Source organism: Lagopus muta, chromosome 1 (assembly GCF_023343835.1).
Source record: "Lagopus muta isolate bLagMut1 chromosome 1, bLagMut1 primary, whole genome shotgun sequence".
NCBI lineage: Eukaryota > Metazoa > Chordata > Aves > Galliformes > Phasianidae > Lagopus > Lagopus muta.
In genome coordinates this window covers 189,945,248-189,961,635 of record NC_064433.1, presented here as the reverse complement: position 1 = coordinate 189,961,635, position 16,388 = coordinate 189,945,248, and the positions used below count along the sequence as shown (strand labels likewise).

Genomic DNA, 16,388 nt, shown 5'->3' with positions numbered 1-16,388 from the left:
ATTCCAATATTTATTTTAAGCTTTTTATTTTAATGAATATTTCTTCCCATAAAGCTAGAGCCCAGAATTTTCATGTTACTCAGACACACAGCTTCTCCTGTTCTCCATGTGTGAAAAATTGTAGAAAAATTTTGCAGTGCTTGGACAGCACTATTATTGACTGTGCTTTATTACAGGTAAACTAATGAGGATTAGTTCTGAGAAGAGCAATAATTTGAGTTTTCAGATTTTGTCATTAAGGTCAGCATAGAGACAACTCTAGCAAGATGAAGTCTATCAGGTTTTCAGGAAGCACCTTCCTTTTTCATGTAAAGGCTGAAGTGGATTCTCTCTTATCAATAATTCTTGTTATCTAATGATAAGCAATGAGTTCTACAAACCGACTTCAGACTTTTTGAACTTGGGCTGCTGAGACATGGAAATAACACAGCTTCTATTCAGGCTGCTAGAGTTAATATAGTTCTTTTGTGTATTTTTGTCTTGCCACTTTGAAAATATACCATTAACTGTGATACACAAATCATATAATCTGTCCTAATATCCTCGATCAAATTTCTGTATGAAACACTACAGCAAAATTATCTGTATTATCTATTAATTCAATCGTATTGACCTCCTTTTCTCCTTTTCTCCTTTTCTTTTTTTGCCAAGGATTCAAACACTCAAGAGTTTGCATGAGTTTGCCTGTCTCTTATGTGACACTTGCCAGCTTCAGGGACTATACCTGGATGAGATGAATCACTATTGTCTTTCCCCTGGAGACTATCTTCCTCTCAGTCTTAAGCTTTTTATTTTCTGAGGCTGAATTCTTGAGCATACTGCAGGCATCATTTTATGCTATCAGTGAAGAAAACTATCCTTCCCAGTAGGCAGAAACATAAACCCTTATTCATTATCTCCAAAGTCTGTATGTTTACCTCTAGAGTCTGCTCTCCCATATTTTTCACAGCTCTCATTGCAGAGGACGAATAATTTCTCCTCTACCTGAGAGGAGAAAGTATTTTTTGCTGATATATATATATATATATATATATATATATATATATGTATATTTGGCTTTCCAGAAAGTATTAAAATCTTTCTAATTGCCTGGGCTTTGATCCTGTAATCAAATTCACACATGTTACAGAACAGATAAGAGAAAAGCTTTGAGTTTAACACAGAGGAAAGAAACTTGGCTAGTGGCTGGAACAAGAGACTAGAAGGCAAGAGCTTTGGGATTTATTCCTATCATTGCTATTTGCTTTTACATGATCATTGTCAAGTCATTTAACCTCTATGTCTCAAGTTGCTCTATATTAGAAAGAAAAAAAAAATAACATTTCTCTATTCCAGGAGGATATTACATGGAGTGAGGCCTAATTAAAGCTAGTAAAGTGTTTTGAGATTCTTGGATAAAAGATGTGATAAGAAGTCCAACTATTAATTGCTTCATGCTCTCTACTAGATTTTAAGTCACATATCTCTTTGAATCATGGATCCCTATTACGTGAAGATTGGTAACACTATGGAATCCTGCAGCTGTTGGCCTTTTAATTTCAGAAACAGATGTCTTGTGAGATTGAGCCATCCTTACCGATAAACTAACCTAAAATCTTCAGAGTTCTGAAATAATGCAGGAAAATAGCATACTGGTAATTATTTTTTTTTCCCTCATCATTTTCATCACATTATTCTCACTTTCTGTGTTAAGCCCACATCATACATATGCTTTTCCCAGCTGTTAGGTGGATTAGAAGTAATCTTTATTTTTTTCTATCCTTTTTTTCCTACCCTCTATTGAAAATAAAAAATCTTCAGGAGATGTTGCGGGAAGGAGCATGTGTTGTATAAAATCACAAGCTGTAGAATAAGTAGAGAGAAACGTAGCACTCGAATCAGCACAGCCTTGCATGAATCCTGAGCAGTCACAGTTTCTTCTAAGCACGTGCATGGTTGTTAGCCATTGTGTAATGCAGTCACTTCTCCTTTGTCTGCCTTTTCCTCATACAGGATTACAACTGGCAAAGCACTCAAAAGACAGTGAAATTAATTAAAGAAAAAAATCCAATTTCTGCCATATAACAAAACAAACAATCAACAACAAATAAAATAAAACCTGACCTATTTTTTTTTTTTTTTTTTTTAATAGCTGGGAAAGCTACAGGCTACTGCCTTATCCATAACTTCCTATGTGCTGATGGAAGCTATTTGATTAATCACAGCATTGTATGGAACAGCAGGAATTACTGCTTTTCTAGAAGACCCAGATACAAATCCAAACACACCTTAAAAAAATGAACCTTTTGGTGCTGTACCATGCACTCATCATCTTTAACTGACAACAGACATTTTCTTGAATACACAGCACATGTCCAAAAAGAGCTAAGTTCACGACCACTTGGCAAAATTTTTCCACAGAAATGTAAAAAGTCTTCACCTTGATCCAGGTAGAAATAAGATTATTTGATGAGTTAGATTTATGTGATTAATCATGAAGTTGGTAAAATACAGTAGAGACAAGAAATGTCTTTTTGAACAATGGGTGAAATCATGCTGCTGCTCAGTTTTGAACCCAGCATTGATGCTATTAGCTCTTTATGACTACCTGAAGATACTGTAGATTCACAGTTGCACAAGGATGAACAGCATTACCTGGTATCTGCTCTCATTCCCACGATCTCCAACTAAACACAACTTCATTACCTTGCTCTTAGTGAAGTCATACAGCATGCAAAGCACTTCAATAGTTAGCAATAACAGTATGTGAAATACCAAAGTTTGAGTGAGCTGCCCAGCTTCATCTAAACAAATGCAAAAGTACTTCAAGGAAACTGTGAAAAGTCAAATTCCAAGCAAATTTCAGTGTATAAAATACATCTCTACAGGTAGTTCTGGACTGGAGATAGATACCACTAATCAACATATAGCACAAAGTTCCATAGAGCCACGTCAAAAAAACAAACAAACAAACAGCAATGATGATGAATGTAACTTCTTTCAAGTAAAACAGCACTGAAAAATATTTTCAGGGGAAAACATGCCTTCCACTCTAGCAAAAACAACTTTAATCTCTTGCCATTTACCTGGGGTCTAATGTAAAACAGGAACTAGTGTGTTGTACTGAACTACAGGTGAGAACTTCCCACCTCTTTTTCTGTGTTATATTTACCTCTTTATTAATTAAAAATGCTACAGCTGCAATTGGAATCACGTTGTTCAATATTTATTATCATTTAAAATGTGAGGAAATTGAGACATATTGAAAATATTTTTGATCAGTGTATTCTATCTTGAAAGGCTTTCAGGTGTGGCTGACTATTATTTCTGCAGACTAAATCTATAGTTTCAACTCTACACTCCAACTATTTGCCACCTAAGAAAATGTTTTGTGAAAGGTCATTTTAATTTTTATAATTTTACTACTTCTACCACAATTTCAGTCATCAGGCAGTGAAAGACCAGAATGTGATACTTAAGCACTTTTACTGCAATCTTGTATGCTGTTACCTAATGTAATAGTTAATATTTTCAAGGTTATCAGTGCTGTTTCAGAGCTTTATTTCAAGCTGCTTCCAGTAATTACATAGTGGAGCACCTGTGCTGGATGAGAATCAAAGGTATTAAGACCAAAAATCTCATAGTCTGAAATAATGCTTTCTTTTTTTCTTAAATTGATTTTTTTCTTTCTTTATTTTATTTTATTTTTTTTTTAATTCTAGCAATCCAGCAGAATAGCCAGCACCCCAACTTGTGAGTGTATAAAAGCATGAGAAGTAGAAAATTAAAAGGTGACTGCACGGCAGATGCTCTAGTTGGCATAATTCAAGCTGGTAAAGTATAGATAAAGAGCACAAAAAATGAAAAACTAGAGCTCAGTTCTAAAGATCCCTTTTCAAAGAGGTTTCAGATTTTACTAGTAACAAGGAAAAGTACTATTGTAATGACTTAAATTTGTATGCAGTAGTGATATCTAGAGAAACATGTCATCTGTCAGTTACGTGTATAACAGCAAGGCAAAAAACCAAATGATTATCTGGTAAAAAGATTGCAATTCCTGTATTTGGGAACACAGCTACTATTTCTTGTAATTGATTTATAGAGTTTATCGTGCTTCCATTTCCAGCTGCAATGCCTGTTTCTTCCATATCACAAACCATACTGTGCCAAAGTATGCAGTATAGTGCTTTTTTGTTCAGTACAGCTTTTCTGTAGGATGTTCAGAAATCATCAGAACTCCAGTATGGCAGTAATTTGCTACTAAAGAATCAATCTACATCAAAAATCAGTAAATATGACAACTCTGATAATTTATGGAATATAGGGGCTGTTGACTTTGGATTGGGTCCCCAGGCAACTTTGTATTAAAGTGAACAGGGTAACCAGATATTGTTTTTATATTTTCAGCAAACTAAGAGTGAGGTTTGAGTAATCTTTATGATTGCAAATCCTGTCAGGCATTTGGCTTCCAATAAAAACAAGTTGTTATTCTTTAGTCATAGTTCAGACAGTACAGATTTTACCTGGTGCAAATTACATTGATTACTAACTGTAATGTATTTAAAGAAGTGTGCTTACCAACAGCTTCTACCATCCCCCTGCTTGTGTACAACTATTTCCTTTAAGAACTGTAAATTTGCATTTGATAATTGATGCTCCACATCCAGAAATAACCAATTAGAGAAAAACAGGGTTGGGGGAGAAACACCAGGTGACATATTAACACACACCTTAATCTCAGTGAGGATGAGTTCCACCTGAAAGAAGTTCCTCCAGCCTTTTCCGAAAGCATCCCAGGAAACATCTCCACAACATAGCCAAACAGTTTAGTCCAGTGCTCAGTTTTCCCAACCCGGTCCAAGATTTTTGCTGCTGCATGAATATATTCAGCTTGAATTTAAATTCCAGCTTCTTTCTCTTTCTCCTATGAGCACAGTGCAGAGAAGAAACTACCTACTTCTTTTCCCAACAGCTTTTTCGTCTACTTCTAGCTCATCAAGATTCCTTCACTGTAAACCACCTTCAAGGACTTTCATATTTTTTTTAAATCTCACTCAAGATACTCTTGTAGCTCAACTGTGTTTTTCCACTGATGTCTGCACCCAGCTGGTTCATAGCTTTCTTAAATATCTTGGAATGGACCCTCCCTGAGATTGTATCAATATTAATTAGAGCAAAAGAATTATTTCACAATTTGCAGGCAGTACCCTTATTTACACTGTAAAATGCCATTTGAATTTTTTACATCAATATACTATTCTTCATTCATATCATCTTGGGAAGTTGCATAGCATTATACCAGAGAGACTGGGCACTGAGTTCCCCGAGTAAAATCTGTCATGATTCCCCACGTGAGCTTAAGTTTTGCCCAGCATGGAAAAATCTGTGTCCTACAGTGATCAAAGCAGTCAGTGATCACACTGACTTCTGAGAGAAAGTCATACTTTGAAACAAAAGGGTTTAAAAGATAATCTGGAAGCCACAGGACAAACTATATGCACACCTATGGCATTAGGTAACTAATTATCTCACACAGTTGGATCCTAACTTTAGAAATTGTTCTTCCTTTCTTCTGGTTCCCCATCTTCCTTCAGCATCAATAGATTTCCATTGGTCTTCTCCACTGGATATGAAATTATGTGATTTCTCTTGATATGTAATGTATGCTGCAGTGTATAAATTGTACAACATATGCCTGATAATCATATGAATTGCCTAATTACACAAACTCACAGACTCACAAAATAAGTTGGATTGGAAGAGAGAGATCTCTTGACATACACTTCAATCTCTGCTAGTTGGACTGTTGGTCTAACACACTGAGTTTTCTGTGGGACTTGTACAGTTGAATTTTCAGTATTGCATATGGAAATAAACCACTAAATACCAATATTTTCAACCCCTCCTCCATAGGCATAGGTTCATGCAATATGTAAAATCATAGATCAAATACATTTCTCAGGATTATTCTCTCCTCCCCATTAAATAAGCAAATAAACAAACAATAATAATAAAAAAAAGTTAATTTGTTTTTAATTAGTTGTGTGTCAAAGGGACAAGGATTTCAGCTACTGTGGCTACTACCACCGAGTAAAATTTCATTTGTTCCTTATCAGTCTTTATGTTGTGTATCTCCATGTACAATAATCTGGCAAGTCATATCTACTGAGATCATCCTGGGTTTCTTCAGCTTAAATTAATGAAGTTTTTTCTCATTGTCAGGTACCAAATTGTCAACATATGAAGAATAGATTTTACAGAAGATTGAATGAAGTAGGAGTCCACAATGAGGACAGTACTGGAAATGCAAGAGTTAAAGTATCTAAAAAAATATATATATATATTTTCTATTATTTCATTTTTTTGATGATTTTTTTTTTTTTTTTTGAAGAAACAAGTCTTATCAAGCTTAATGGGTTTTAGTCATTCTTAACAGCTATCTAATGAGCTCTCCAATTATATAAAGAAGAGCAATTCAGTTCATACATTACCGTATCCCCTCACAGTTCTCCCTCTTCAGAAATGACTCACTCAAGGTCATGTAATAAACCAGATGCAGTTTTAGGACTAGGGCACAGGTGTTTCTGGCTTTTGACCTTATAACTACTCCTTTATGATGCGTGGTTTTCTTGATATTCCCCTCTAGAATACCTTAATATTTTACAGGCAATAACCAGTTCGGAATAAAAATGGTGCCCATGTTCATAGTCCCACAAACATTTTCAGTATCAAAAATGAATCAAACTCACGAGGTCTACAATGTGTATAACCACAACACTAGGAAAAAAAAAAAAAAAAAAAGCAACAGCTTTCTTACTCTTTCTATGAAAAAAAAGAGCTTTACATTTTCCTTAAGAAGGACAATACGTGGGTAAAAAAAGCCTACAAAACATCACGATGCACAACAGCACAAAATACAGTCTGCAAATTTATTTCTCAAGGGAGAGTGGAAATGTGACCTAACAGTTCTGAAATTATTTAGAAAAAGGAGAGACAACTGTAAACATTTCCAATATCTTTTATATTTAGAAAACCTCTAATTGGTTATGATGCTAGCATTTGTGTAGCTCAAAGTTAAGTACTGCAAAAGACAACAAAGCAAATACAAAGTTCTTACCAGCAGGACTGTTTGCTAGGGTAGATATTTCATCCGGTTCTTGTGTGATACTTTATCTCAAATAGAATCCATATACTATTACCAGAGTCCTATAAAATGATAAAGACAAAAAAACACCATAATTCTTTGAAGAATATTGTAAACAAGAAGTACAGTCTTAGTAAGATATACTACATGTAACCAATTTTTTATATTAAATCTAAATAGAGTAGCTATTATAGAATCATAGAATCACAAGGTTGGAAACGACCTACAAGATCATTTAGTCCAACTGTCTCCTCATCACCGTTGCCACCACTAGCAGTAACAACCAAATAGTGCTGAAACATGAGCAAGGACGGCAAGAATGGTGGCACTATTATCTCCTCCAGCAGAGAAACCTTCATGTTGAGTTGGAACTTGGAGTTCCCCAACATGAATGTGTTTCCACATAGAAATACTAACCACTGTTTCTGTGTTTTCAAGGATAAGCAGCTATACAACCCCTGCACTGGCTTACAGCTCTCATTCTTAAAGAACAAGATGTTCATTCTCTGTTGGGAGAGGACTGACCTCAATTACAAGGCATTTTAAATAAGAAAACAATTGGAAGTAATGCCATATGAAAGTAACACAGGAAACTACTGGATGGTGGTTGAGTTTTGTCAAAAAAAAAAAAAAAAAAAAAAAAAAAAGATTAATTATCTATACTGTAACATTTTCATGATATAAGATGGATAAAAATGGCATTGTGTACATGTACTTGAATGCAGAGATTTTCCCAGTACAGTCTGAAATTCCAGTGGGAACCTCAATAAAAATATTTTGGAAAAAAAAAACAAAAAAAAGTGGAATTTGTACTGCTTTGCTTTACCTCCTAAAATCTAAGACAATTACTTTGGAGCTATCAGAGAATAAGAAGCACCTCTGAGAGCAAATCATGTAACCTCACAAGAGCTGTTTAGATGTTCAGTACAGATTGGACTAACAGGTACATAGCTTAGACAACATGAACTCCATCCCAAAAGTGCACAGGAAATAGGAAGAAAATAACAAGAATTAAATTGTCAAATTTCATTTCAACTATGTTTAGCTGTCCTCCACTCCTACAATCTGGTATGGTTCAGAAAGTCATCTGTATGGTTGTAAAGTTCTGCTCTTAGCATTGCAAATCAGACTTCAGACACCTTTCCCAATAACTGCACTGAAATGACATGAGAAGTAAATAGATTTCTTTTCAGACCAAGGAAACCAAGTGCATGAAATCACGTCCAAGACCACTCTATTTAGACACGCTTTCCACATCTGAAGCAGTAGTAGGACACATAAAGCTAAACATTTACAAATAAACTGCAGAATACTCAGAGTACAGCATAAATATTTTGTAAGTGTTCAGAACCTGCTAAAAATGTGTTCATTTTCTTTCACTTTTAGTAATGCAGCCTATGTACTGATAGCACCCATAGCTGATGTAACCACTTTATGCAAAAGGATTAATCTTGCCAAATATGAGATGGTTGCTGAGATACAGCCTGGTCTGCCCACTGAAGAAAAATTTTGGCATTTCAATCTGCTTTTAGTGAGTTCAGGAGCATCTTCACCCTACAAGCTCTTTAAGAATATTCTCCTGCTTAACATGCACCAATTAGAAGTAGGAAAGGCAGATGGCCTAAATAAATTAGGGATAGCATTCCAGCCTTGTCTCAGTTCATCACCATTGGCAAACTTAAGTAGCAGTAGCAGTCAATAGTTAGAAAGAGAATTATATGTATTTTTTTATTCCGTTCCTTTCCTGAGCAAAATCAGAGAAGCACAGCAGCTGTTGGAGTACTCAGTTTGCAGAGATGTAGAAAGCAGAAACCTGGACAGGGTGCATGAAGTCTGAACATTTTCAGACAATGTTTTGATTTCTTGGTATTGCAAGCACTTCAAACTTCCACTGAAGAAAAGGACTTCCATTCCCTGCACTAAGTATGTGTGATATTGCAGCCTTAAGTAGAAACACATTTTCTTCATATACAATTCTGAATGGACCCAATCATCTCCATGACTTGGAAGGCCTAGAGTTAGTAGGTTTTTTAGATCTGATTAAGTTAAGTAGAACATCCTTTATAGATGTTGGTACAATGGCTTACAGGAAATCAGAAAAATCTGCATATCAAGAACATCTGCCACACAGCACATTATTGTCACAACAGGACCAATTCAGGTCCTGTTTTCCATCTCTCAAACCGCTGTGCAAAGGTGCTGGCAGGTAGACTGGTAACCGAGCTTTGAGATTTTAGATTGCTTTCTAAAACAACATCTGTTGTGCTAATGAAAATTAGCCTTAATGATAATCACGGGTCCATTTTATTTATCTATTTATTTGTTCATTTTAATAGTGATGGCTCCAGCTGCTCCATGGTGTTGTTATTAATGGACTGTAATTCTTGACTATAGCATAGCTTCATGGACTGCACACACTCAGTGACGTTAGGGCATAGGCACTGGGTAGATAGCTGAGCATGGCGAACCTTATTGTATAAAAAAAAAACCTCAGACATTAAAATCACATGCAATCTCAGTAAATATCTCACAGAATTGTCTTATCAACGAGAGGGAGTTTGTTTGGAAGAACCGTAACAAACAGATCATATTAGTAAGTGAAGTCATGCACAGTTCAAGACTGTTGAACAAAGGAGTAGAGTAGCATTTATACCTGGCCTCTGACTGAAACCAGACGAATGACTAATCTTTCAAAGTGCACATTTATACAGTTTTCTGACCTAAATAGACATGCCTATCTTCCCTGATTCAGTAACCCTATTATATTTAGATAAAATCTTTTCCCCTCATCTAAGAAAAGATGAGAGACTATATAGATTAAGTTGTAAGTAAGAAGAAATTTGAGGAATTTCATTCAGATGAAGAAAGCAACTTTCCTTCCTCTATATACAGGCTGGAAAGTGCAAAAACCTCATAGCTTCACAAAGTAGATATGCCTAACTTCAGCTTTAAAATGTGATGAAGAAAAGTATTCAGATGGAAACACGGAAAACAGAAAAATAGAGGAGAAAAAGGAGATTAAAAACAAGGGATAGATGAGTGGACAGTGAAGTAGGTTCAGAACTGGCTGACTGGCAGATCTCAGAGGACTGTGGTCAGCAGCACACAGTCTAGTTAGAGTTCTATAGCTAGTGATGTTCCCCAGGGGTTGGTGGTCAGTCCAGTCTTGTTCAACACCTTCATCATTGACCTGAATGAAGGGAGAGAGTGTATCCTCAGCAAGTTTGCTGATGATAAGAATCTGGGAGGCGTGGCTGACAAATCAGAAGGCTGTGCTGCCATTCAGTGAGACCCAGACAGGCTGAGAGTTGGATGGAGAGGAACTTGATGAGGTTCAACAAAGGAAAGAGCAGTGTTCTACATCTGGAGAAGAATAATCACACTCATCAGGTCTGACCTGCTGGAAAGCAGCTCTTCAGAGAAAGATCTGTGTGTCCCAGTGGAGGTCAGCAGTGTCCAAGGAGGCCAGTGGCCACTTTCAATGCCAGTGAGGTGCATTGAAAGACAGTGTCCATCAGGATGAAGGAGGTGATTTTGCCACTTTACTCAGACCTGGTAAGGCCACCTCTGGAGTACTGTGTCCAGTTCTGGGCTCCTGTGTTCAAGCAAGATAGGGAACTACTGAAGAAAGTCCATCAAAGGACCACAGAGATGACTGGGGGCCTGGAGCATCACTCTTATGAGGAAAGGCTGAATTACCTGGGTCTGTTCAGCCTGGAGAAGACTGAGAGGGGATCTTATCAATGCTTATAAATATTTGAAGGATAACTGTTCAGTGTAAGGAATCAGAAGATTTTCAGTGGTGCCCTATGACAGGACAAGGGACAGTGGACATAAGCTGGAACACAGGAAGTTCCAGCTGAACATGAGAAAATAATTCTTTACTTCGAGTGAGACAGAGCACATACTCTGTTGTGGTGCCTCTTTCTGTGGCTATGTTCAAAACCCACCTGTATGCTTTCCTGTGTAACCTACTGTAGGGAAACTGCTTTAACAGGGGATTTTGACCAGATGATCTCCAGAGGTCTCTTACAATCCCCATGATTCTGTGATACTGTGATTCTTTAATTTTCATTCTATATTTTAAGCTGAAGACAAATTATAGGCCACAAGTGTATGCAAATATTCCATCAACCGGTTTAACTTCTTCCTATGGACAGTATATATATATATTTAAGTGCAGTTGGATTTTTTCCACCTGATAACTAGAAAGCATACATAGCATATGCTGCATGTAAATTACATGTCTGTTTTTCAAATTTAGAAAGCTGGGCATTTTGCTGTTCAGAACTAAGTGTTTAATGTGTAGTGAGCATTATTAGATACCATTTGATTTCAATCTGAATAGCGTAACTAGGAAGCCCAGTCCCTGCATAGCTAGTTGCTATTGTGCTTTGACATGCCATGTTCAATGTTTTTTATTGATGAGAAATAATTGTTATTGGTGTTTCCACTGTTAATGAAGGGTTTCCTGTTTCTTTATATTGTACTTTTCTTGAAAGTCTAACAGCTTTATTCAACTTCTGTATATATATTATTTTTGTCCTTAAGTCCTTTCACTGGTGGTTCTACTTAAGTTGCGGCAGTCTTAAAGTATCTGGATTTTTAACTGGGATAAAGATATGTCAAAAAAATGTTTTTTTTCCAGAGCTTTTGGAAAGCCTTGCATCTGGGAACTTGTACCACATTTCTCAAAAGATGAGACTCAGGCATTTCATGCATTCCCAGATACTCACTTTGGTTACAAATATCTTTTTATAGCATTTGAGCTTTTTCAGGCTTACTCAAATCTAGGACTTACAGAACTGTGTAAATATCATATCACTGCATATAGCACTATTTGAATTAAAGTCCTGCTGTTTTAGGCACTGCACACAAATTACATCCAGATTGTCCTTTATCCCTAATTACTCTCTGTTTTTATTTATAGGTTTAAGAGACAATTGGCCGTACCAAGTGCTGGTCTTCCTTAATAATTACTTACAGATACATCCCACTGTGAACAAAACCAGCTGCCATCTTCTATTATCTATGACAATCATTCACAAAAGCATAAAAAAACCACCCTTCTAAAATAGTACCTTTGACCTTCAGATTAAGTGGAGATTAAGTACCAAAACCTTAGAGGAGAAATTAATGTAGCAGACTGAAATTCAAAAATGTATGAACGTGAGTTCTGAGTCATAACTAAACAAGAAAATCACAAGTTATGGCATGGCTTTCAATAGCCACCAAATAATTGCACTGAACTTTTAGATTTGCTTTATGAAACACGTATATCAATAACCTTGCACTGAATTTGCAGGACGTTAAAAAGGCACTGTCCTGAAGATGTCTTGTTTTTCCTTGTGAGTAAGAACCAAATGCACAGCAGGTGTGTAAGGAGGAAAGGAAATCTCTGCATTATAGTAGCTTTATAAAGGTCCTGTTTCCCAACATCATGTGAATATGTGAATATCTGCAGATGGCAGATACTCTGAAATGGCAGTTCTCTCCTATGTTCAGACATCTGAATTGTATTCTAAATGCCTGTTTTAGGTAGAGCTAAATAGTCACTCAAAACTGTATCCATATTGATTGGTAAGAATGGGCCTCCTTTTCTCCAGACTGAACAATCCCAGTTCCCTCAGCTGTTCCCCATAAGACTTGTGCTCCAGACCTTTTGCTGGCTGCCCTTTGTTGCTCTTTTCTAGACACTCTAGGGCCTCAGTGTCTTGCAGTGAGGGGCCCAAAACAGAGCACTGTAGTTGAGGTGTGGCCTCACCAGAGCTCGATACAGAGGGACGATCATTTCCCTCCTGCTCCATTACTGATCATTTCCCTGCTCCTGCTGGCTTCAGTATTTCTGCTACAAGTAAGGAAGCCATTGACCTTCTTGACCACCTGGGTACACTGCTGTTTCATGTTCAGTTGAGTGTCAACCAACACCCCCAGATCCTTTTCCTCTACCAAGTTTTCCAGCCATTCTGCCCCAAGCCTGTAGCACTGCAAGAAACTCCTGACTGCGTCAATTTGGCAGCTTGGTGAAAGGCTGAGCTTGGAGGAGCACACTGAGTTTTCTTTCTGTGCTGTCTGTGTCACATGTACTGCAAATTATTGTCAATTTATAAGATGTATTGGTCAGTTTATAAGATATACGAGAATGCCATAGTTCTTATCTGGAGCAGAGTTAACAATCTCTGATCTGCTGTTGCAATATATAACATTTTAAAATGCTCACAGCAAGTAATTAAAGAAATGGATTTATAAATCAGAAAAATAAACAGGAATGAGGAAGGCAAATTGTGTGGTCCCTCAATAAACTGAAAAGATTCCTTTTCTGAAAAAAGACAAGCTAATGTAACTTTGAGCAGCAGTGCCGATGTAGCTGATACTTGATGAATCAGATGTGCTTGCAGAAGATGTCAGTTCCCATTTTCCTTCCTGTAACCTTTAAATAAAAATAAGTGACATTCTGACTTGTACCAGAATCCCTAATGAAACTGAAAGGCTGTTGAAATAATTACCTGGCAAATCAACATGCGTATTTATATAGATCATTTTCCTGCACCTTCTCACTTAGGCACCTAATTTCTCCTATCCATTTTGTTATTAAATCCCATGTGTGGAGGAGTGGGGGAAAAAAAAAAAAAAAAGAGAAATGGAGCATGAGCAGAAAGTGATAGAGTTTAGAGCTTAAAAGCAGGTGGAATTAAATGGAAATCTGGTCTTGAATTCTCTTTTTCTACACAACTATCTATCATCATTCAAGTCTTTCTAGGGACCCACGTTACCTGCAATTTTCTTTCTCTTCAGATTTTTTACCTGACAAAAAAAAAAAAGATTAGAACTGCTTCTATTTCAAAATGTTTTTATGTTTACATCTATTTTTTTCTGTGTATTACGTCAAGTATGATATGAAAGTGCAGCCACTGTTTAGAAGCACTAACAACAGGCATTTGCACATACTATTTCGATATATCTCACAGAGGGATATTCACAAAGGCTAACTTAAGCCTTGGAAGACTAATTTCCCCAGGCTTCCATTACAGTTAGTTCAGATGAGGGATCCTTCAGAGAGTGATTCAGATTAGTAGAGTAACTTTTGTTAACCTTTCTGACTGTCCCCCAACGAGTATCATTTTATGACTAATTGGCATCCTCAGTCAATCCCCTTGCAAACAAACACCTACCTCAAATACACAGACCACATGAAATTGGTCTCTTGCTGGTATTCTCAGTAGTCTCTCACAGTAGCATTCATTCCTTTCAAGTTATTATAATTACAATGAAAAATACTGCTTTAACAGCAGGGTTGCTGTATGAAGTGGCACTGAATGCTTGAATCATCACTGCATTGTTTTTCAGCTTCACTACATGGAAATATCAAACCTTGTTTCACCTGATAGTCTAGATGGACCCCATTGAGATATCTCCATATCTGATCAAAGGCCAGGTTAGAGATGATTCTTGCACTAACACTGCATGGAAGCTGAGACAGCTCAAATCCTATTTAGCTAGTAATTTTAAGAATCATGTATTCATTTCTCAGATTCATTGGTGCTTTGAACAGAAAGTCTTGAGCTTTTTGCCAACAACTTGTGAATGCTGTGTAGATCTTACGGGAAGAGAGGGACTGACAAATTGCACATGATGATGTATCTGCTTATTGTAATACTTCAGTTATGTGTGACTAACTGGCACTGCTGGAGTCAGTTAACACCAATCCATCCATAAAATGTGTTTACTGAGCTAAGTCCAGAGTGTAGTAGTTAAAAAGTTGTTACTGTTGCTATAAAGAGAAGGAAAAAAGACTTCTTATGTGCTATATATTCACAAAATGAAAATTAAAGTCCTACATCTCTAAATTGCATTTTCTTTTGGTTTGCTTGCTTTATTTTTTTTTTCCTCCATTACATTTTTGAGCCTAAGGGCTAAGCCTAAGGGCTCTGTGTTATATGTTTGTTTCAAAATTAGTCTAAAAGTAGAAGTTTTAATTTGTAAGAAATGGGTACATAAAAGTAGTAAGGGTTTGAACATAGTAGTAAAATCATAGAATCATAGAATCATGAGAAGAATACATTTGAACACAGAAAATTTAACAGAAACATTGTGTGATTTTAGAAAATCTAGACAACTTGGTAGTCCTCTCTGAGCAGCTTTGTGTTTTTCAGCAATCCAAGTACAATAAAAACAAGCTTTATAAAAATGTGAGATTATATCCAACTCGGATTTCCTGAACAGTATGCAATGCAAATGTCTAAAGCAATAGTATTTGTATCCCCAAAATTCTTTTATTGTTGCTCTCAAATGCTTGAAATGGAAAAGATTTTATAATGACTAAAAGCCATGAAGGACTAGAGCTGTCTACAAGGCTCATGTCCAAAAGCTTTCAGCCTGAAGAAGGCTTATCACTGCTGTTAACAAGGAAGGACAGCAGAGACCCTTGAGAAAGATTCATCACACCTAACTTAGACATCCGCATCTCACCTTAGGCTCCCTTTCCACTCAACAAGAGTGAATAGCACTGTTACAATATGAGACATCTGTCTCTTTTAGACATCTTCTTTAAGATGACGTGTTTCTCACCCTGAACATCTCCAGTTTCTCTTCATTGATTATAACTAGAGTCTGGACAACTACCTCAGATAGTAGGTATTTAAAAGCACATGTGGAAATTCTACCTTTGCTAAGTTCAGGCCCTTCCAGCATGGTATGTTGTATATCTCAACGTGTCAACACAGAATACAGTCATCAGTATTGGCTGCCAAGCTACGCACAGAGTGATGTATCACTGAAACTTTCTCACAATGGTTAAGAAGAGCAAAGTGGCTGAGTTCAATGCAATTGAATGCTTAATAATAATATTTAGATAAATAAATGAAATTATTTTTTCTTGTTGCTTTTACTAGTGATTCAGATGAATACTTACTTAAGGGACTTGATCTACATGTTTTTGGAGGTTCACATAAAGAATCAGAAAAATACACAGTGCTAAGAAGAAGATGTAAGTCAAGTCTCCTAATGTTCCTTAATAACTAACTTCTGTATAACAGACAGTGAGGAAATTTTCCCTGTCCTTCTTTGCATGATCACGGTGGTTCAAACCTTTTGAATACTTGAATTTTGGAGGTACATCTCCTTGATACTCCTTATGCATATTTTTACTCTCTAACTGTATTGCTTACTATTACACTCATTTTTAAGGAAGGGTATTTTGCATTGAAACCTACGTAAGCTAAATAATATTGTATTTTCCATACACGCTCTGAATAAATAAGAAGAA

The 16,388-nt window shown here is 36.5% G+C and overlaps 1 protein-coding gene across 1 annotated transcript in view; it reads right to left on the bottom strand.

The window, feature by feature from the left end:
- Positions 1-16,388, bottom strand: part of TENM4 (teneurin transmembrane protein 4) — a 1,593,907-nt gene that overhangs the window by 744,500 nt on the left and 833,019 nt on the right. Inside the window, exon 7 of the mRNA XM_048933792.1 lies at positions 7,097-7,185. The gene's annotated coding sequence lies outside the window, so the exon portion shown is untranslated. The remainder of the gene's footprint in view (positions 1-7,096; positions 7,186-16,388) is intronic.